Source organism: Alosa pseudoharengus, unplaced genomic scaffold (assembly GCF_046254945.1).
Source record: "Alosa pseudoharengus isolate Yale_2024_CS ecotype anadromous, Long Island Sound unplaced genomic scaffold, YU_APseudo_1.1 YU_APseudo_1.1_scf_16, whole genome shotgun sequence".
NCBI classification, from domain to species: Eukaryota; Metazoa; Chordata; class Actinopteri; order Clupeiformes; family Clupeidae; genus Alosa; species Alosa pseudoharengus.
The window spans coordinates 19,695,227-19,716,767 of record NW_027468630.1 but is presented as its reverse complement, the minus strand read 5'-3'; the positions used below and the strand labels follow the sequence as shown (position 1 = coordinate 19,716,767).

Below are 21,541 nucleotides of genomic sequence, written 5' to 3'. Positions count from 1 at the left end.
CCGTGTACATTGGACCTGAGCCAGGAGTGCTGCCAGGGCAGGAGTCTGTCAGGGTGGGAGCCAATATCCTGTTTAACATGTCTGTCTGTCATGTGCCACAGAGCTTCATCGGCCTGCGTTAAGGTAGCATGCACAATAATATGTTTTAAGATCACTTTCAAGGAAGGAATGAAATGCACAATGTTTGGACTACCATTTTCTTACGAGAATTAAGTTCTTTTCACATAAAATATACTAATTTTAGCGCTTGACAAATGGAAAAACAAGCACTTTATCCTAAGCAGCATATTTAATGTCTCAGTGTATCAGTTTGAGGTGACGTGAGAAAATAGTTTATTTTAGTTATAAATGTTAAAGGGGATTGTGTTCTAAGAAGTTAAAAACAAAGTGATATTCTTGCAATGAGCCAGTAAGTAGCCGATGACCACAGGTGCACCTGAAGGTGAAACATTTCATCACCTGTGATTTGAATTTGTTCATAGAATTCATAGTCTCGAATTCTAGAATTCATTCATCCTCAGCTAGTAGCTGGCTGGGACCCTTCCTATATGGTTTGCGTTCAAAAGACTCACCTCACCTTACAGCTGAAAAAGCGTGAAAGACCTCATTTGGATTATATACAACAGAGGCAGTGCTCTAAACTTCCTTCCTTCTCCCCACTGTTTAGTTACTACTTCATTTATCAACCTGCAAATATTCAAACAGAATAACCGATAAGCACCCTTCACTTCATTTGTGTCAAGCTACCTTCAAGCACACCCTGGGCCATTGGGACACATGGCACAGTGATGGAGACAGTTGTGAAGTGAAGTCAATAGACATTGATATGTGGGTTTCTACATCCGTCCGCTGTCGGCTGTCCTACTTCCCACACTTCACTCCACAGAGTCTGCAAGGAAGCCAACCTCATCAAATTCTCAGAAACCACACTGCACAGGAAGTTGCTGAATGCCTCAGTGACCCTGCAATGATTTGATGAATTTGTAGGCATGCCCTTGAGTACACTTGTGTAAAATATCTGTTCAAGATTGTGTCTGATAAGACTGCATTAACAACTGGAGCCTTTTGCAATCATATGTACCATAGCCTACACACCCTTAATAGCTTGAGGCCTCCACCTCCTCTCGTATAGTAGAATCAATGTGCTCAAGAAAACCTAAATTGATGGATCTGCTGCTTCTGTGCAATTTCTCCAAGATGTCAGTCTGAACTGAAAGAGTTTTTTCACACATTTGTGCTACATTGAGTTATTTGTGACTCAGATAAAGCCAGTGGCTCTGTAAATTAAATAGATTTGACTTGACAATGTTGTGCTTGCCTGGTATGCCTGGATGGTTTAAGCCATCTGAAGTCTGCAACAGAGAAGGAAGCAAATAAGTCCCACTCCCACTCCCTCTGTTCATGCATTAAGAAGTAGGTAAAGCCAATGTTAACTTAAGTTAGCACTACAAATCGCTTTGATACAGGTTAGGCCTACCTTTTTTTATAGTTAACATGAAGAATCTGTTTATGTAACTGCTTTACCTGGTCGACTGCTGTTTGTACATGTCAATGATGTTTTCCACGAGGAGGTCTGCATGCATAGACTCCATATCGGTCCAACACAACCTCATGTAGTCAGGATGGGCAATGGAAACGGTTACCATTGCAGGTTCAAGTTTAGATCTCAGATTTGTCCATATGAAGAATTTGGTTCCAAAATGCTATATCCTCCATTTCAATGAATTTTCATAAATAATTTTTTTTTTGTTTTTTTACATTTTGTTTTCCTGGTGATGTCAGTGGAACTGTAATTGGGTTATTGTCATTTGATTTATCTTTATTCAAACAAAACAGCAAAATTGCAATTGTATTGAAAAACACAATTAAATAACATGACTTATTAATGTTTTCAAAAATGGAGATGCAAAGTCTTTATATAGCCTCTGGAAGGACGCTGCCTCACACATTAATCAATGACGAACCTACTCCATGATCATTATTACCATGTAGGTAACTGTTGTTTGGACATATAGCCTAGCCCAGGGGTTCTCAAACTTTTCCACGACAAGGCCCCCCAAACCACTAGGTTCTGGCCAAGGACCCCCTTGATGTGTTATTAAACCCATCGACAATACGACGGCAAATGAAAAAATACATTAAGCTAATCCTAATAATTATTTCAGCCACAAGCACTTCGCGATGGAGCATATAGTGTGTATAAATTGCATTTGGGGTTTTCTGCTATATGAGAGCTATCACTCTAGGGCAGTTCCAGCGTTATGGATGTGACAATTGGACTCATATTGGTAAACAAAATGCCTTAGAGTGGGGGCAAAATTAGTATCAGTGAATTCATTTGCATAACTTTTAATGCAACCACTGTCCTCTGAATACTGAGAAATCCTCAAATTTCATATAATCAATTTCATCCTAAGAATACAAGGCATTTTATCAGCGTTATGGATGTGACATGAAATGGACACACTTTTGTGAGAGATTACAGGTTTTCTACAAACTCTGAATTTTAAAGGAAACTGTCGAAACTATGATATATGTACCATGAAGGAGACTTGAATGAACACAAAAAGTTTGTTTTTGAAACTATGCGTCATTTTCGTAATGCATTATGTAGGAAAAACTGGCGTTATGGATGTGACGGTTTCACGTTATGGATGTGACGTGTCTGAACCAGTCCTCGACAAACTACATAAAACACATAATTAAGTAGTGAATTTTGATATGAAACAATTGAAATGGTAATCATAAAAAACTAGCGATGAAATTATTGCTTCCTCAGTGCCCACTAAGATCCACAAGAAGAATCAGGACAACAAGTAATTTAAAATATAAAAAAGACATTTATTTTTTTCTTTTACCGTCATCAATTTTGGTCAGTGATTCCCAGGTTACTGAAACACCAGGAAACATGAAACTTGGTGGCCACTCCCCTAAATAACTAGCCCTACCTGAACCGTTGCACCCAAGATGACAAAATATTTATGGTATGTTAGTCTCAAGAGCCCGCATGAACCTAACCCATACCCACTCATTTGTGATTTGCACACATAAAGTACATGCACGCGCACGTGCACACACGCACATGCGCGCACACACACACACACACGCACGCACAGTCGCACCCATACAGACAGGCAAGCACACACACACACACACATGCACAAACACCCACCCACATGAATGCAGACACATAAACACACACACACAGGCACGCATACGCATGTGGGCATGCAAACACATACGCACACACACACACACACACACACACACACATAAACACACAAACACAGGCACGCATACGCACATGCACACACACAGACACACACACACACACACAGACACACACACACACACACTCTTATAAACAAAAGCAAACTTACATATGCACACACTCATTTACATGCACGTGAGTTGCAGGAGTAGGAGATGGAGACAAATTGACAAACGTGATTTATTTTTGCGAAGAGAATATGCAGGACTGAGAGGCGGTCATATTTTGTACCGCTATGCGGTACATCTAGTTTATTGCTGCCCTTACTCCGTGGGTATTAGCTACAGATGACCTGACACTTCAAATGCTGTCATATCGTGTCACATTTAAAATTAAACTGTGTTAAGCAGACGTGAACGGCAGGCTGAACAGATCTGCAACAGAAGGAGGTTGCTATGTTAACTCCAGCTGCAAAGTCAGCCATCTTCACCAGCTAACACGATAATCCAGTTACTGTACAACATTAATATGACAGTTACAGGAAGATAATCGCTCAGATTTTCGTTATTAGGCCACTTGAAAATAGGCTATGGCTAGGCTAATCACTGGAGGTATTTTAATATTATGTTTGTTTTGCTAATGGTTAGGCAAGGCCTCCCTGTGGTTTTGATCAACCTAATAATCTTTGAAATGTCAGTTGTAAACACTAAGTTGAAATGCGGTTGAAACTGACATGCCACCAGAACAGACGTTTTATCGGCTTTGAGGTATAATAAAGTCCCCAGTCTTGTAAATTCACATTATCCATAACGTCACATCCATAACGCACCATTAATGGTTTTAAAAGTAAGAAAGGGGCACAATTTGGTCATCACACTTTACATTGATATAAATTAGCTTTGCACAGACACTATGGACATTGTCGCATCAACACTGTATGTGTAGCATAAACTTTTCCTATAAAACGTTATGGATGTGACATGGCCATGGAACTTGCTGACTTAAAAACAAAAGCCTTACAAATGTGCTCTTAAAGGCAAGCTGAGCATAGACATTGCTCTACCATTCCCTTATCAATCTGGAATTTGTCAAATGACACAATTTGTTTGAACATTGGGTCCATTTATCCACCAAATATGTATAATATTACCATGTAAAAAAAGTTGTTTCTGTATGGTTGCACACCATATTAATGATGTAAAAAGAGTGTCATTCTCCATCAAATTCAATCAGATCAGTTACAAACAATAAAATATAGACCTAAATGAAGATTTTAACAACAGTTCTATTTGCGTATGCACAACTTTTTTTTTCCATGGTAAGGATGACCTCTGCATGGAATTGCCCTCTACTATTATTTCCATTATCATGGAAAATATAATGTTCAGATATGCGACAAATTATTATAATGGCATTGTATAACAACCAATCATAGTAAATCATTTTCAAATGTATTTATTTGTTGCTTTTATTTTTCCTTCCAACTTGCTGAGGCCCCCATGGCACCCCCTCGCGGCCCCCCAGGGGGCCCCGTCCCCCACTGTGAAAACCACTGGCTAGCCTACACATTTTGCCCCTGGAAATATGAGTAGTGGGTGCAGTGAACAAACTTTGTGAAGATTGGTAGGGTATTGTTGTGCACACTGGAGGCTCACATGATAAATAACTGAGGCAGGTGATTATAAAGTTGGATGCTTCTTAAAAGTTGAGACTTTACAGTTTCGTCCAGTTGCCAATAGATAATTAGAAAACTGAATAATGGAATACAATATATTAAAAGGAAAACTGCATGGGAATGATTACTGTGAGAGCTGTAGTCTTCAGAAACAGACAATGCGCCCCAGACTTGCCCGTGGCGGATCTGTTGGCACGTGTCACACACAATGAGTCTGAGTGGCTAAATGTTAACAACAACAACATAGTCAGCCTTATGTCATCATAATGACTATGAAACTCTTATTATGTAGAGACATTTACGCATTCATGACCAAGACTGCTATTTCTAAATTTGTTTAGAACATGACTCCTGTGCAAACTAGTTCAACTATTCATTTCCCCGACTCCCCAACGTAAACAGCGACCTCTGTGGATAAACGATGATGACAGAGAACTACACCGAGCAATGAGAATATGACCAAACGGTTGTTGCGAAGACTTGAGAACAGCATCAAGTAAAGCAGAGTCGGTCACCTGTCTGCGCAGATTCTGCTAACCTCTCGATCGCCTTTGACATATTTATATTGTTCGAAGTGGGCAAATAAAAATAGCCAATGGGTGTGAGAGAGATATAGAATGCGAACACAATTTCTAACGTAAACAGAGCCTCGATTATTTGCGTCGAAAGTCACTTTTTATTGTGCCGGTTATTAGGCTCTCATCGTGAAAACGCATCTACCACTGTGCAGGACTGCATTCTGTCCATCCCTTTTGAACTAGCCTATCCATCTGTGTGCCGTTATGGCTAATATTTCGAAATTCATAATTTGTCTGAATGTTGAGGATGGAGTTTGACAACAGGCTACAAAATGCGCGCGCGCGCGTTATAAACTCTCCACATGTTACCCTAAATCTGAACTCATTAGTGGCTTAACTGGCTAGGTTTCGGTCTACATTAGAGAGAGAGAGAAAAACCTTTCTGCCGGGAGGAAGTCATGCTCAAGATCCTCTGCTTGAGAGGATAAACGAACCTCCTTACTCACTCCTCGATACATAATGTAGTGTACTGTTCTTATTCACACACGTTGGCGTAATGTTTGAAGCCTACTGTAAATGGAATCTGAGCGAAAAGGATTGCTTAGGAATTTAGAAGACCAATCATATTCGAGTGGGCGTGGTTTGCCTCAGCTGTTGTAAACAGTGAGCGCAGTTCCAAACCTGAAGCAGAGAGGTTTGTATAAATATGAGACCACTCGCTCCCTGCACGATCAGAGCCGACACTTGTACACATGGTCTCTATCAGACCTTTTCGGCATCAACTGTCTAAGGCTGCACTTCGCCAAGAAGTTGTCAACGATAGGCCCTGCCCTTATGCTACAGGTTGGTCTGTCTTTATGGAGTTATACCTTTTGGGATATTAAAGAATCCTAGATTTGTCATTCAGGTGTTTGCTACCAAGTGAAGGCAGAATTTGCCGCCAAAGCTACAGGTGTATGTGAAGGGAAAATAGCTGCATTTTACTCGCTGTGGACTACTGAGAAGACGCTCCGAGCAATTGGTGAGAGCGGCGTTTTAAGACCATTCTGTAAAGGTGTGCCTTTTGTGATTTGGTTGCCTGTCGATTTGGGTCATGCATTTTAATGTGTCTTCCCTAGCATTTTTTCTTAATGAAAGAATAGCTATCAGCTGTTATACTTAAAACTTCAGACTTATTACAGGTAGGCTATAAACGCAATCGTTTCCTCGCTTGTGCGCATTTTAGCCGAAACAGCGCAATTAACAGGACCACGGTCTACAGTGGCATCATGTTTCATCAGGTGCAAGCTGACGTGAATGTGAATTGTCTAAATTATTGTAAAGACCAAATGTAAGATTTTAGCAAAACGGCAACAGTAAGGTATGCTATTTAGGTCAGCTACACTCCCTTACTCGCGTCCAGACGATGCATTTTCTTGTTCGGCGGCGCGTCAAGTTGATTTTCTTGCTTTTCTGTTGATCGTGCACCTTGCATCCAGCTTTCAGGCGGCGGAGATACCGCTATCAACTCTAATGTCCGGTCACAATTGATCAGGTTTGTATGCCATCAACATGCATCATGTAAGACAATAACATAAATTATGCTGCTGATATCTTAACAAATTCATGGTTCATGCCTGATAGATAATCTCGTAGAAGCAGATACCTACTTCTATGACAAAGATGCATTCTACGGGGACTATCGATCAGAAATCAGAGTGGCGGTAAGTTTGCTTCTTTTTCTAATTTGTTTAGCCTAATGCATAATTTCATATTTTGGAGGAATGCATGTCTATATGTGAAGCATTACACATTTGCCGTGAAATGAAGCGATTTGAAGTTTTAGTTATTTATTTTCTGCTAATTAACGTCTGGGGAAGAAAAAGTTGAGATCAATTTTACTCAGTTTAATTTCTATTGCCACCTGTCCTGACATTTAGAGATGGTAGCATGTGGTCCTAAACTCCCTGTATTAGTCATAAGATTGAAAATAGTCAGATAGAAATCTTGGTAGAAACTTCATAATAAATCATATCATTGATATCACTGAGATTGCACAGTCAGGTCATCAAAGGGTCTTGGCTTTGGTGCATATGCACTCTCACTGTTCGATAGATTAAATATGTACAGCTGGCGGTATCTATCTCTTTGGGATTGCCTGACTCAGTATGTGTTTGCATTGGTACTGCCTGTGGCCTTGGGATTCCTGAGCTGGCATGCCTCTGCTCGGCAGAGCTGTAGTAGGCTACCCAGTCAGCCCTGTGCCACCGCGGTGGACTGGGCCACAAGCCAGACTCCACAGTTTATTTGAGGAAGCTATCACGCTCCCACATACTCTGAAAGGGAAAGGCACACGTATTGTGTCCTCACAAGCCCGCTGGCAGGGATGTTGGCTGCTGTCGATTTGGAAATAATAGCTCTTTATATCTTTTGCCCGGAAACTAGTGTAGGGTTTGTCCATCCATCAACCATTAAATGGTCTGTGAAATTGTCTCGTGGAAAGGTTCTCTGTCTTTGCACAGTACAATGGATTTCTGCAGTTAGGAATATCATTTTGACTTTGCCGTTAGTTGAGAAGTGAAAAATCAAAAATCATTACCCAAATGCAATGCTATGAGATTTGATTTGCAAGCCCAAGCATTCAGAAAGCAGCAGGTAACCCCTGTCTCCAAGCTGATTATAAATCTAGCAGAAATGGTGTCAGGTAAAGCCCTGCTTTTTTCCCTGTTGATGCTTATTTTAAGGCACACATTAAACACCCTAGAGCCAAAATGGCTGGCTGTCCACTGACCCAATTTCCAGACAGGTGGACGTAGACAGATCTCCTCCGGCTGTGGGCCTTCTCTAGGTGCTCATGTCTCCTCTCTTCTCCTTTCCTCTCTTCTCCTCGTCTCTCTTCTCTTATCTTCTCCTCTCTTCTCTTCTCCTCTCCTCTCCTCTCATCTTCTCTCCTCTCCTCACCTCTCTTCTTTTCTCCTCTCCTCTCCTCCCCATGTGCTAGAGGACAGAGGACCTCCTTCTCTGTTCCTCCATCACAAACGCCATAGACCCTGCTGTCACTGATACAGCACATTTATCATGCTGGTGCCTTACAAATAGGACAGCGGTATAGCTAATTACCCTGCAAGTGAATTAGGTGAGATTTGAATATTAAAATGAAAGAGATTAAGAAGGTATTTAGTCAGTTTTCCCCCCTGACAGTGTGATACTAATGGGATTTGACTTGAGACCTTAAACTGCAGATCTTGGCATAGAAATAGAAAATAGGCTGTGAAATCTCTTCGCCAGCCAGCTGTGGAATCATAGTAATGTGTCTTGAAGTTACAACACTCATAACATTATTCTAACAACCGTTGTTCTACTGATGCATTGCAATAGATGTTAGTCAATAAGGCAAAAAAATTGTTTTGTGGATTATTGCACGCATATATTAGTTTTATGGTTTTCTGTGTGAATGTCTGAGTGTCGCCTGCTATTTCAAGCCATTGTGCTGGCATGTGTCTGTCTCTTCAAAGCCAGTGTTGAGGGAATATTCCAGATGCTGTCTAAGTCTTAAACGAGTGACCACAGATTAACTGTAGGCTATCCTGGAATGACTCAGAGTTCAGATGAAAGTCCTGGCAGAGAAAAGGGGCTCGCTTGCAGCGTGCCAAGTTATGTGTTTAGACAGGCATACCTCATTACGTGTATATGGGAGGGCCTTGTAGATGCCATTAATAGGATGGTCGAGAATAACATGAGGAATATGACTAATGGAACCCAAACAGAATTCCTCCCTGGCCTTCCAACTATTGTGATGATCTATTTTGGCAAGCTGCATTTGTAGGGCACAACCCCTATGTCATTCGTTAAGGCTTGCATGCAGTATGTTTGCGGCACTGGAGACATGGATCAATAATACAAAAGTAATGCGAGATAATGATGTCTAATGAAGCGATGAAGTGACAATAACAACGTCACTGACCTTTTCACTCCGCTGGCCCAAATAGAGAGAGAGAGAGAGAGAGAGAGAGAGAGAGAGAGAGAGAGAGAGAGAGAGAGAGAGAGAGAGAGAGAGAATCACAATAGTCAAAAATGTAATTTCAGTAAATTGCAGAAGCACATGAGAGGGCATGTTTAGACCTGAGCTTCGTTTAGCTGTCATGGATGGAAATACATTCTTGTTGGGAACAGTATAGATGGGGTGTGACTAGCGGAAAGAAAACATATGTAGAAGTTCACAATGGTATCTATTGCTTTTATTGTGCAAAATGCAAACAGATGAAACAAAACTATAACAAATACAGCTACATGTTTTATTTCCCTGGTGAAATTAGCATTATGCATGTTCCATATGCATAATGCATATGCATGTTTTAGCAGGAGATACAGATACATTTGTGGACAGAACATGTCTATCACCTCATATCTGAAAGGGCAATGATTTATACTTATCCTAAATGGGCAGGAGAATCAGAGCAAATATGTGGAGATACTCAAGGTCGTGAATTAACTGGGGAAACTGCTGGAGCCATCACTCTCAGTCAAAAACTAATCCCTGCTGATACAACGGCGCGTTTGTCACTCCTCACATCTGTCAAAGCCCAAGTAATTCATAGCCTGTCAGACATCCCGCATGGGTCTGCTTCAGTCACTTCATGTTGACGTTACAGATGAAAGAATCCCTTGGCCAATGGGAGAGAGAGAGAGAGAGAGAGAGAGGGAGAGAGAGAGAGAGAGAGAGAGAGAGAGAGAGGGAGAGAGAGAGAGGGAGAGAGAGAGAGAGAGAGAGAGAGAGAGGGAGAGAGAGGGAGAGAGAGAGAGAGCACTCCGACTGTTTTCCTTTGGAGAAAACAGAGAGAGCGGAGGCATTTAGCACAATAAATCAGGGGTGGCGATGCTTTTGGTGCCAGTGGTCTCAGCCACTGCGCACAGTTGGAACGTCACCGTTGCCAGACCGATGCCATTTCCAACGATCAGCTGGAAGGCAGGGCAGTGAAACGGAATGGAGAGAATGGTCTGGGCTGACAGCCCCACAAAGAGGAGATGATGGACGGCAAGGCCGGTCATTTGGAGAGAGGAAGCACACCTGCTCTTCTCCAGTAATGTATGACTGTAGACCAAGAGGAGTAAGGGATGGTTTAAGTCCTAATGATAGGAGCGGAGAGACACCTGTGATAGTCCCGTGTTGTGTATACGGCACGCCACCATGGTCTAGTAAATCTTGTGTAACGGCTGTACATTTCCATTTGGCCAGCTTTGTGGCTCGGGGGAGTAGCATTCATCTGGCGGAGGTGGGGGGTAGAATTTAAAGGAGCGCTGTTGGAACCTTTATCAGAATCGGCCTCTGTAGAGGAGAGGTTGAGGGGGGGGGGGGGGCACCTGCTGGTGCTCAGACATGGAACCATATGTTGGAGGAGTCTCCAGGCCCTCCCCGGCGCGCCTGGAACGTACACACTGGTACTCGGTCCAGATCACATGTGAGCATGGTAACAAAACCTTGTATTGCACACACCGAGTATCTCCTTCGTGTGTGTGTGTGTGTGTGTGTGTGTGTGTGTGTGTGTGTGCCTTTGTGTGTGTGTGTGTGTGTGTGTGTGTGTGTGTGTGTGTGTGTGTGTGTGCGTGTGTGTGTGTGTGTGTGTGTGTGTTTGTACATGCTTATACTGGTGTTTGTGCCTCACCACTGCATCGTCAGCGTGAATAATTTATGATGGAGATGGCGAACAGAGAGAGAGAAGAGAACAGCTGTTGTTGTGGAATTTATAGAACATGAAATGTCACCGACTTTTCAAGTGTTGGCCATGTGTACGTTCCAGCTTTGTGGTTTTATTTTTCGCTCAGGCTAATTTTTTGGGGAATATTCTGCAGCACATCTGATCATAGTAAACAATCAGGATGCAGAATCCCAACTGAGAATACGAGCCTCACTGTTCTTTCAACAAAAAAGCCAATCCAGCACATTTTATCATTTCAATTCTTTTTTTTCTTCTTCCTCCAACTTGAAATGAGATGTTTGCCATTGATTACTGGGCTAAAAAATCGTGCCTGAATCCGTTTAGGGGGAGAAAAAAAAATTGCGTAACCAGAGCTAAGACAAACAAGTCTCACAGTCGGGTCGACCTAATGTTCTTCTCACGGTTACAACCCGCAGATCTTTGTTTGTCCTCTCGGAACTTAGACCCTGGGCTCTGCAGAACGCAGTCTGGAGCCCGTCCTGTGCTGGACGAAGCTGTCTCGGCTTAAGAACAGCCGCCCCTGCATGATGTTGGGGCTCACCTTTCACCCCTCTCGACCTCTTGACCTTGGGGTCATATTTAGGTTTGCTTTTTGTGACGTAGTACAGACTGGAGTCGTTTGGCAAAGTGAGAAGGGAGGGGTGTCTGTTGAACCCTTGTGTGATAGGAGAGTCTTAAACATTTCATGTTTAATATAGTTGTATAAAACGGTGCACTTGTCTCATATATTGTTCGGGGCAGTAAACAGTCTATGGCAAACCGTATAATTGTTCTCTCAGCACAGTCATAACTGATTGGGGTGTCTCTCACTGGATGGGAACAGACGGTTCTGGCTGCAGTGCCCTTGTCATAACACAAAACACTCCGCTCTATATTGACATGACTATCAGCCAAATTCCATAAAGAGTCTAGTGTTTAAGTGATATTCTTCTTCTCATTTGTCAAATTTAGAAATTCATGAGAAAGTGATTCGTTGAACATATTTTTAGGATCAATGGATCACTGACTTAATGTTTTTCATTAAATCCACAAAGTAACAATGTCCTGGACCATTGACTAGGCACTCATAAATTGAAGAAGCCTGCAAATCATTTTGAGTCCTCCCTCATGTGCACAGATCTTTAAATAAGCACAGACGCATGTCAGTCAGTTTATCAGTCAGGCATCTGTTTGTCTGGTGATGATCAGTCGTGATTTGCTTTGCTCAGACAGAACTGCTTATACTTCTGTCAGATATGTGAGAGCATCCAGGGCCATCCCAAAATTACTGTATACCTTGAGATGAGTGATTTCAACATTCTCTGTCCCTTAAATGATTTAAAAGGGAGAAGGTAATGAATGAGGTGCTGATCTATCAACAGTCAAACATCTGCTGATAGGTCATTGTCAGGTTATGTGCACACTAGTCAGATAAAGTTTTAATATGCCGGTAGTAAACAACCTACGGTTTTTGCCACTTATGCAATAGTCATTTGGACTAGAATCAAAATTATTTTCCCTAAGAATCCTTGGAAGTCCTCGCGTGTGGTATTTTCAAGTGATTTGGGTGATTAGTCTTGAAAACTTTAAGAGACTACCCTCTTTCAGAGCAAGAGTGTTCACACTGTATTCAAATTTTGTTTACACTTGCTATATATTCATGGATGCAAAAATGACTCTTTAACAAATTGCAAATGGAGTTTTATCTATATGTTTATCTATATGTTTTTGTTATCACATCTAATGACCACCGGGGGGTGAGTCATTAGAAAAGGCTTCACAATGCTTTATAGCATCAGTGGGACTTACGCCCAGCATAGCCTTCAAGCAGTGGTAAAAATGGGCACTCACATTTTTGCTAGGGAGGGAGATATTAAGGATGAGAGAAGGAAGAAGAGATTCAGGCTCAGAGTCCACCGGCCTATGACGCTTGCTCTGCTTCCCTGAGATTAAACAGGGCTTGATTTTGGACAACGCTGTCTGTCAGGTTGAGGTTTCCTGCCTGTCTGAGACTGCCCAGGCTAGACTAATGATTAGGAGCCGAGGCCAGACAGATAGCCACGTCTGATGATTCGCCAGCCTCGGACCTGTTTACCATCTCAGAAAACACCTGAATATGGAACATATCAGGTAACGTCCTCCCCAGGAGAATGGTCTTGGTTTCTGTTCAATGCAATGTGGAATGCACGTTCATGGATGACTGGAATTCCTGAAGTTATGCAGATTTTAGTGTCAGTTTACATGCACGGCAATGAAGAACTGAATGAATATGAGTGGCAAATTGTTGTGAATAACTGTCAGTGATTACGTAAGTCTACTTGAGCAAACCTGCATTTCTATAATCTTTTATATAAGGGCATACAATGATTTAAGTACCATGTCTGGCAGCAACATAATATTAAGGATCAAACTAACTGCGATAAAAATGAGTAGATTATTTCTGTACTGTTTCAGCAATACTGTTAGCCTGACGAGCCAGACCCACATTAAAATGTAGGGTCTGGGCACTCACCGTTTGCAGTGCAATCCGAGGGGCGGGATAATCGGTTGTCTTTCAAATTCCCTCTGCACGCAATAGGACAGCTATGAGTCCCATGCGTTTTCCCACCAGCGGAGCTAGTTGGCTAATTCAATCTTTTGCCAACTTAATAAAAGCTTAACTCGTGTCACACTGTTCGCCAACAGCAACATCCATCTTATTTGTTTTCAAGTAGCAGTGAATTCAAGCCAAAGTTGCAACTCTGCCATCAATCATTATGATAAGCCCGCCTAACGACTCTATGCACGATTTGATTGGCCTAATAGAAGTTTAATTTTTCGAGCTCACAAGCCAACGGAGAGTTGCTAGACTAGCCCTGGCAGCAAATGTAATTTGCTGCCGCTAGGGTGCGTCTAGATTTCTAGGCTACAATACTGTAGTAAATTGATATATAATGGCCTACATAATTATATGCATACCTTTGAGGTTTGCACAAACTGGTTTAACAGTTTCATCGTGTCTGCTTATCATTTTAATCTTTTTACAGTTCTGGACAATGGATCAGTCACCTGAATTCAATTTTTTGCTATAAAATGCTGACCCTCTGTCGTCTGTGTTTTCGTATCTCTCTGGAAAATCAATCACTATTAAAACTGTACTCCAGGAACTCTATGTGAATTTAATGGCCCATACGAGAATCTTTAATCATCCAGTAATGGCAATAATTTGCCATTTACCAGTTTCAAAGTGTCTGTCAGTGTCTTCATAATTTGACTTAAAGAACACATGCTGCTCTGAAAGATAATTGTTTGTTGCCAGAGAGATGGCAATGGCGGTTTGTTTTCCATTAGCCTCTGATAAAATCACTGGGGCACCAGGGTATTGGGCATGCTGGGTTATTTTTATTTGTTGTCATGTTTGCTCTGATTTTGAACACCCCTCGGTGAGCAATAAAAGCACGCCGTGCGGGATGAATGGGAGTCCAGGGCGTCCGCTCGCTGGCTGTGCGCAGGATGTGAGTGCATCTGCAGGTGCCACGGTAAGCTGGGGGCTAATCCCTCCTACTCCTCCTCCTCCTCCTCCTCCTCCTCCTCTTCCTCCTCCTCCTCCTCCTCCTCCTCCACCAATGCCCAGGGGCTTCTCCTTGCGTGCTACCAGTCGTGTGAACCTCGCTCCCCGGGGTCCCTCGCTCTTGGCTTTCTTGATCACATTCCACGGGTCTGACACATTTTCCTTGTGGATGTTGTTACAGACAAGCCCAATGGCCACCTGCCTTGTGTCTTTTTTCATCTTTCAGCGCCATACCTCGCTGGGTTGCCAGATAGGCCAAACGAGTGAATCTTGCGCATGGAACTGTGGACAAAGCAGATGAGGTCATCTTCAAAGCCTGAGAGTGGATCTGGTCTCATGTGGCCAGAGATTCCGTCGGCCTGCCCAAAAATAAGTGGCCTCATGTATCAGGCTTGAAGGGCATAAATGTCATGTGATGACAAAGACTGAAGTTGAAGACTTCCATTCCCATCTCTGGGTCCCCGAGTGGTTATTTATAAGCCAATAAAATAAGTGCCCATTTGAAAAAGAGCTGAAGAAGGGGGATGTGGCAAGCGTGATGGCCAAGGAGGAATGATTTGATGAAAGCCTGTGTAATTTCATCCATATGTCTTCTCTGTGAAACGGATTGCATGATTTCAAGCGCATGCACTTCAGACCGAGCAAATTGCCAGAAGAAAACTGTGAATTTGGGACAGCACTCAAATCTGTTGCAAATTAGCCGTAATCTCGTATTTGTCAGTTATTGTATAACAGTGTAGCCTAGTTGGGATTCTGGATCGACGATAACTCACTCAGTATTTTATCCAGGACAACAAGCTTGCACAGCTTCTTGGGCAAAATCAAATTCTTTGGCTTTTTTTTGATGCAATGAGGCATATGCAGATAAAATGTTATTAATTTGAAATCCTTGATCTTGATCTTCTATTTCTTAAAGCTACCAAAAAGATGAATTAGAACTTTGGATCGGCATCTAAATAAAAGCATTCAGGTAAATGGAGACTTAGCCAAGGCCTCAAGAGTAAAGAGAAACTGTCCCTGAGATGAAGTTTAGATAGGCGGTCAGTGTCAGTCCCCTGACAGACTGCACCAGTTTGTAAAGCTTTGGACATTTAATTGAACATTTTCCCTTTGTCTGAGCATTTATGAGCATTTCTTTTGAACATGGCTGTGATTACGGCGAAGGGATTAGCCGGGCTTTTCAGCTGGTTTTGAAATAGATGGAGACAGGTCAGGACACAAGATCTTGGACAAAGCTCTCACATATTGTATTGTTGTCCAGAATAGATTAGGGAGCATAGAGTTGATTTTAATGGAAAATTGCAAATCTGAGGTGTTGGCTGACCTCTCTCTCTCTCTCACTATCACGTTTTATCCTTCGCCCCTTATGTCACTACAAATGTAGGACAAAGTTCACAAACAAGTCTTCTTTTAATGCATTTAGTTATCACACCAAATTCAATTTTCAGAATTAAAACACAGGCTGGCTCTATGCCGTGATAGCACAAGAAGATGAATCTAATTTAAATAATCTCCTCATGACTGGAACCCTGCACTGAATGCTAAAGGAAGCTCTTATCTACCCAGCTCCACTCTATATGCACACTATGCCTATATACTGTATGCCTAAGTCTCCCCTCTGTGTCTTAAGAAATTCAGAGCTTGTTCTGAGCCCTGTTTGTTGAGTGAGTCATAGTCCTACTTATGCACTGAATACCTCTGGCCTAGAGGTCTTTGCTTTACTTTCCAATGATCTCCCTCTCTCCCTCTCCCTCCTGGAGAAAGGTAAGTGATGGGTGCAATTACTTTCACTTGTGGCAAGGCTAGGATGGCCCCATGCCACGTAGTAGCCTGCTGTTAATCAGTAGCAAGTGTTGTCTGTCTGCCGGAGACGGCAGGATACACAGTGACCCGGCCGACCTCCCTGGACACTTGAAACCAAAGATTCTAGAGTGCTACTACTGTTTTTGTTTCTGTGTTTATCCGTTTCTCGTTTCGTACCCCGTGTCCTGCGTCGCCGTGGCAGTCCTGTGCCTCCGGAGTGGAGCGGAGCGTGCACTGCCCCAGTGCTCGGGGCTCGCTGGTGAATTAGCGCTCACGTGGTGCTGTCCCATGTGGAATGCGGGTTAGGGCAGGCAGTGAATGGCGCTTTAGCTGTCGTGGCCAGGGCCACAGAGCCTCTTTGAGAGTGCGCAGCAGGGCAAAGCATAGCAGCAGGCAGCGGGTCGGCAGCGACAGTGAAGAGCAACAGCTGAGAGAGAGAAAGTGTGGGGCCTGTTTCGGAGTGAGTGAGAGACGGAGTGTCAGAGAGAGATAGATAGAGAGAGAGAGAGAGAGAGAGGCCATTCAGTTCGACTGTCAGCTCAGTATTGGATGGACGTCCTTTTTCCACATCCAGTGTAAAGACTTATCCGGTGCCTCCTTTGGCTCATGATTCATCTGCTGCAGAACTGGAGCTGAAAATATTTGTTCATTTAACAGGATTTTTAAATGACATCTGCATGTAAGTATTTGGCTGTGCCTCGGCCAACAATGCACTCCCAGGGCCATGAAAGAATTTGTAAAATTGCATGGAGAATGTATTTATGGGGTAACTTAGCAGGGAAGAGTTCACACTGCTCTAGACGTTCACCTTGTGCTTTTGGAGTCCAAGCCATTTTAAGGTCACTGGCTGCTACCCGGGGACTGCTGACCACACTGTTGCTCAAGTTCAGATTATGTATGAAATGTAGGCATAAAGATAAATCTATGAAGATAAATCTTTCAAGCCCTTCCAAGGTGAAATTATACTCTGAGTTTGCTGTGAGATTGAACACAGGAACACCATAGGCACATTGTGCTGTGTCTATGATTCATTAATTAGGCTAATCTGCCAAGAATGTTGCATTTGGCAACATTGTGTTGCACACTCTGCTCTTATTTTCTTCTCTCCTCTCTCCTCATTCTCTCCAAAGCTGCAGTTCCCATAGATCTGTAGCTCAACGCGTTTGACTTTCATGATATCCAAACCAGGTTTGAGGTGCACTTCAAAACGACGTGGCCTTTCAAGACGGCAAAATGAAAAAAAAATTCTACCACCGAGTGCGTCGGCATCTTAAAACGTCGCTGGATCGGAGCCCGGCGTGCTAATTACGTGAGAACCGGTGCCACCTCCGTTAGGGAGCCGTCAGTGTGGAAGAAAAACTCGGCGTGTGTGTGTCGGAGTGGCGCCTCAGGTGTGTGTGCATGCCACTCCGTCTCTGCCCTGTAATTAGGCATCTGCAGGTGCAGCGACAGCGCGCCACGCTCGTGGAAGAAGGACTGACGCGAGGTGTGAATTTGGCACCAGCCCTGTAATCTGTGTTAAACACGAGCAGGAGAGAGGCTGCCGCCGGCACGACAGACCTCTTCTGGCTCTTTTGTTTGGCGTGAATGTCCAGTAACACACATACCATACTGACAGCCGCCATCCCCGGATCCAAAACAGACAGACGGGCTGGACTTTCTCTCCACTCTGTTCTGTGCCAGTGGTCAGCTGTTGTCTGAATATGACTGGTGCAATTTCAGTTCAAAGGAAAAGTCACGCTTCAGAGATCAAGGGGTCAAATGTTGTTTGTTCCTCAGCTCCCACAAAATGTTCTATGGCACTTCGGCCAGGACATGGAACGTTTTCTATGGCCGCTGTCAGAGGCCCAGAAAAAACATTTCCGATTTTAATCGCAGCACCTGTGGTTTTGTCCGTTTCCCCTTTTGTCTGACCACAGGGAGGTTGTCAGCATGCTCCTGGCTGCTCTGCTTCACTGTGAAGTCGAGCAGCTTGCTCCCCAACACAGCTTCTTTTGTGATGACTCTGACCTTTCTTCCCCGTGTCCAGGTGAGGGTAATGTGTTCTTTGGCAATGAACACCACTGTTGTCCTGGACCTCGGGAGTCTAATTCTGCCCTGTCAGTCCATTGGGTCCAGCACACCCTGTCAGTGGTTTCCTCTCCAGAAGCCAGAAGCCTGAAATGGCCAGACAGACAGCCCTAAGATGGCCCCTAATGGACTGAAATTGACGCTGAGTGCGGCTGCGGTGTATCAAATTGTGGTGATCCCACCTCCATTTTTTGCACTTCACACTTCCATATTTCCTGTTATTTCTCAAAGGAGTTGATCAACAGTCACAGAGCTACACATGGCAGGTGTATTTTCATACTTCTTATCCTTTGCCCCTACATCTCAAAGAACAACACTGGTAAAGCCACAGCACTTAAGTAAACAACTGGCATCCTGTTATTGCTGCACAGGCGTTTATTATTTTCAGAAAATCTGACAATGTCTTGGGCTGAGAAACGTATTATAGCACCCAAGAACTCCCATATGACGTTTGGAGAGGCAAAAACACCTCATGTATAGAATGCCTAGCCCACTTGCAGTGTGTTTTCTCACTAACGATGGTACCACCCAGCACATTTCTTTCACATATAAAGCGACCCTTAATAAGCTAATCCTCGAGGAATCCGTCTCGCCAGCCCGTGGGAGTCCTCACTCAGACGAGTCCTTTTCTGCGGAGCTTTAGCGGCGGGAGCTTTGTAGTCAGGCTCTGGTCTTTGTCTGCGTCTGCTCCTGGAGAATGTGTCGCGCCTGCGTGGGAAAGCTCGGAGGAGAGGGTGTGTGTGCCAGGAGGGCCACTGGCGCGGACGGGTGGAACTGCCCGTCTCCACCTCGGGAGGCTCGGCTCTCAGGGGGGAGGGTGCGGGTGGAAGGAAAGGGAAGGGATCGGGGTGGGAAAGCATCAGGGTGGGACCAGATGAGATGAGAGTAAAGGGCGCGCTGCTGGGCCACAAGGCATGATCGCCATACACAGCAAAACTGTAACAAACACGCCGAGCTCGAAGCGCAAGGCAAATAGATCATACTGGGAGCGGAAGCAATCCGATCGATTCCTCATGAAAGTATAATGCACAACATGAACCACTGTAGCGTCTGAATCAATGTTGGCTGTATTCAAACGATGGCATCGTGAATTGCTCTGGGCGGTGGCAGTGGTGGTGGGAGGATAACTGTTGAACTCCATCACCTCTTCCCATCCTTGCTGATGATGTATGCCCACTCCGTGCAGAGAGGAGGGGTTTCGAGTGACGGGGATTAATGTGATTATTTATTTCAGTCAAATAGGATCGATTTTCATCTTCGCCCCAGTAATTTGTTTGTTGAATCGGAGCATACATATTTATCAATACCTTGCTATCGTTACTTAGAAAGTCTAAGGACAGCAAGATAACACACACAGTCACACAGAGAGATCGTGGCACTACAGTCAAAAGACACAGACAGCATTGTCTGGGGGCAGACGATAACAGATAAAGCGACACAGACTTTTGTTTGGCCTAGCAGCTCAGTTTTCTGGCTTTGGTTTCAATCGGCCACTCTGTGGAGCAGCCAAACTGCTGTCGACAAAGGTGGATCATTGTTAAGTTTTCTTATCCACATAATAGATTGTCATCCTTGTTCGTGCCAGGATTAGCCAGGGTTGTCCATCTTCGCTCCTGTGATCATACTGAGGACATTTAGATTCTTAGACTTCTCCTGTGGAGGATACTTTGCATGAGTTCTGGGCACATAACCCACCCATTTCAAGCGCTCTCAGTAGCAAATGTAAATATTCATGGAATGTGCTACCACTGGCACCGACTCTCATGGCATTTTAAACAGTTAGCTGAAATTGCACCTGGTATTCATTAGATTTTTTAAATGCATTTTTAAAAACACAGGAGTCAAGTTTCGACTTGTCTTACACACAACAAAGCTTACCCTGAGATAGGATTACGTAATGTGTTTTTCAAATTGAGATTCGGTACACTGAAACGGGATAACCTGAGAGTCCTAGTGGCAAGTGGTAACAAGTCAGTTAAATTAGACATGACAACAATTCAGTGGTGGAAACATTTTTGCCTCTCGTCACTGTTTTGATATCATTTTCGACGTCAGAGTGTGTGGAATGTTGACAATTTGTCCATTGCCAAAAGTTTGATCTGTGTTGTGCAAATATTGGCTGTGCAGTAAGTGTATGCGTAAATATAGCAGACTGTATCCAAGGACGCCCAGATTTTTTAGTTATGTCATGTGAGCCCTCAGTGGCGGACCATTTGCTGGAGTGCTGCTTTGGGCTCATCTTTTCCAGCTTCTTGAGTGAACACCCTCACTTTTCATGTGGACGCAAAGCTGTAATTATGGAAGTCCAGTCCGGGGCAGACCACCTGCTTTGCGTTGGTGCATCTCCGTGACCTAGTTACCAGTACTGTTTGAAATGCGAAATTCGGTGCTCGCAGACAGTGCTGCTGCAAACACAACCGTTGTGTTCATGTGCACAGCTCTTTTAAAACTCGGCCACGCAAATCCTTTCAAATTCAATTGGGAGGCACATGGCCCAAGTTGCGAATATTAAACAGAGGAACACTTTCTCTCCCTCTCTCTCTCTCTCTCACTCACTCTCTCTCACTCACACACACGCACACACACACACACACACACACACACACACACACACACACACACACAGACAGACAGACACACACACACACACACACACTCACTCACACACTCATGCAGACATCACAAGCCAGAATATAAGTAGTGTGTCCTTGTAGCTTGCGCTCTGGCCATAGGGGCATCATATGTGCTGTGTAAATGAAATTGAAGTCGGGGGATTGGACCTTTTCAAGTGAAAAAAAAAGTTAGGAGAGGCGCTGAAGGCCCTTCCGATGAATCACGTGTATTCCGTTTGAAAGGAGCAGTGCCGTCCGTATACACACGACCACTTCTGAAGGTCTATAAAAAAAACTGTAGCCTGGTGGCATGCTTTGCAGTTGGCCAACGTCACTGTCATGGACAGCAGGCTCAATATCCTCCCTCTGTCTCTCTCTTTCCCTCTCTCTCTCTCCTCTCTCTCCTCTCTCTTCTCTCTCTCTATAT

At 43.7% G+C, this 21,541-nt stretch overlaps 1 protein-coding gene across 3 annotated transcripts in view; it reads left to right on the top strand.

The window, feature by feature from the left end:
• The first annotated feature begins 6,116 nt into the window (after window positions 1-6,116).
• The window catches only part of cemip (cell migration inducing hyaluronidase 1), a 62,965-nt gene continuing 47,540 nt past the window's right edge, over window positions 6,117-21,541 (top strand). For 2 of the 3 annotated variants that reach the window (XM_076287358.1, XM_076287356.1), the window contains exons 1-3: window positions 6,117-6,247; window positions 6,883-6,938; window positions 7,028-7,107. The gene's annotated coding sequence lies outside the window, so the exon portion shown is untranslated. The remainder of the gene's footprint in view (window positions 6,248-6,882; window positions 6,939-7,027; window positions 7,108-21,541) is intronic. The other variant, XM_076287357.1, reaches the window with a different exon arrangement.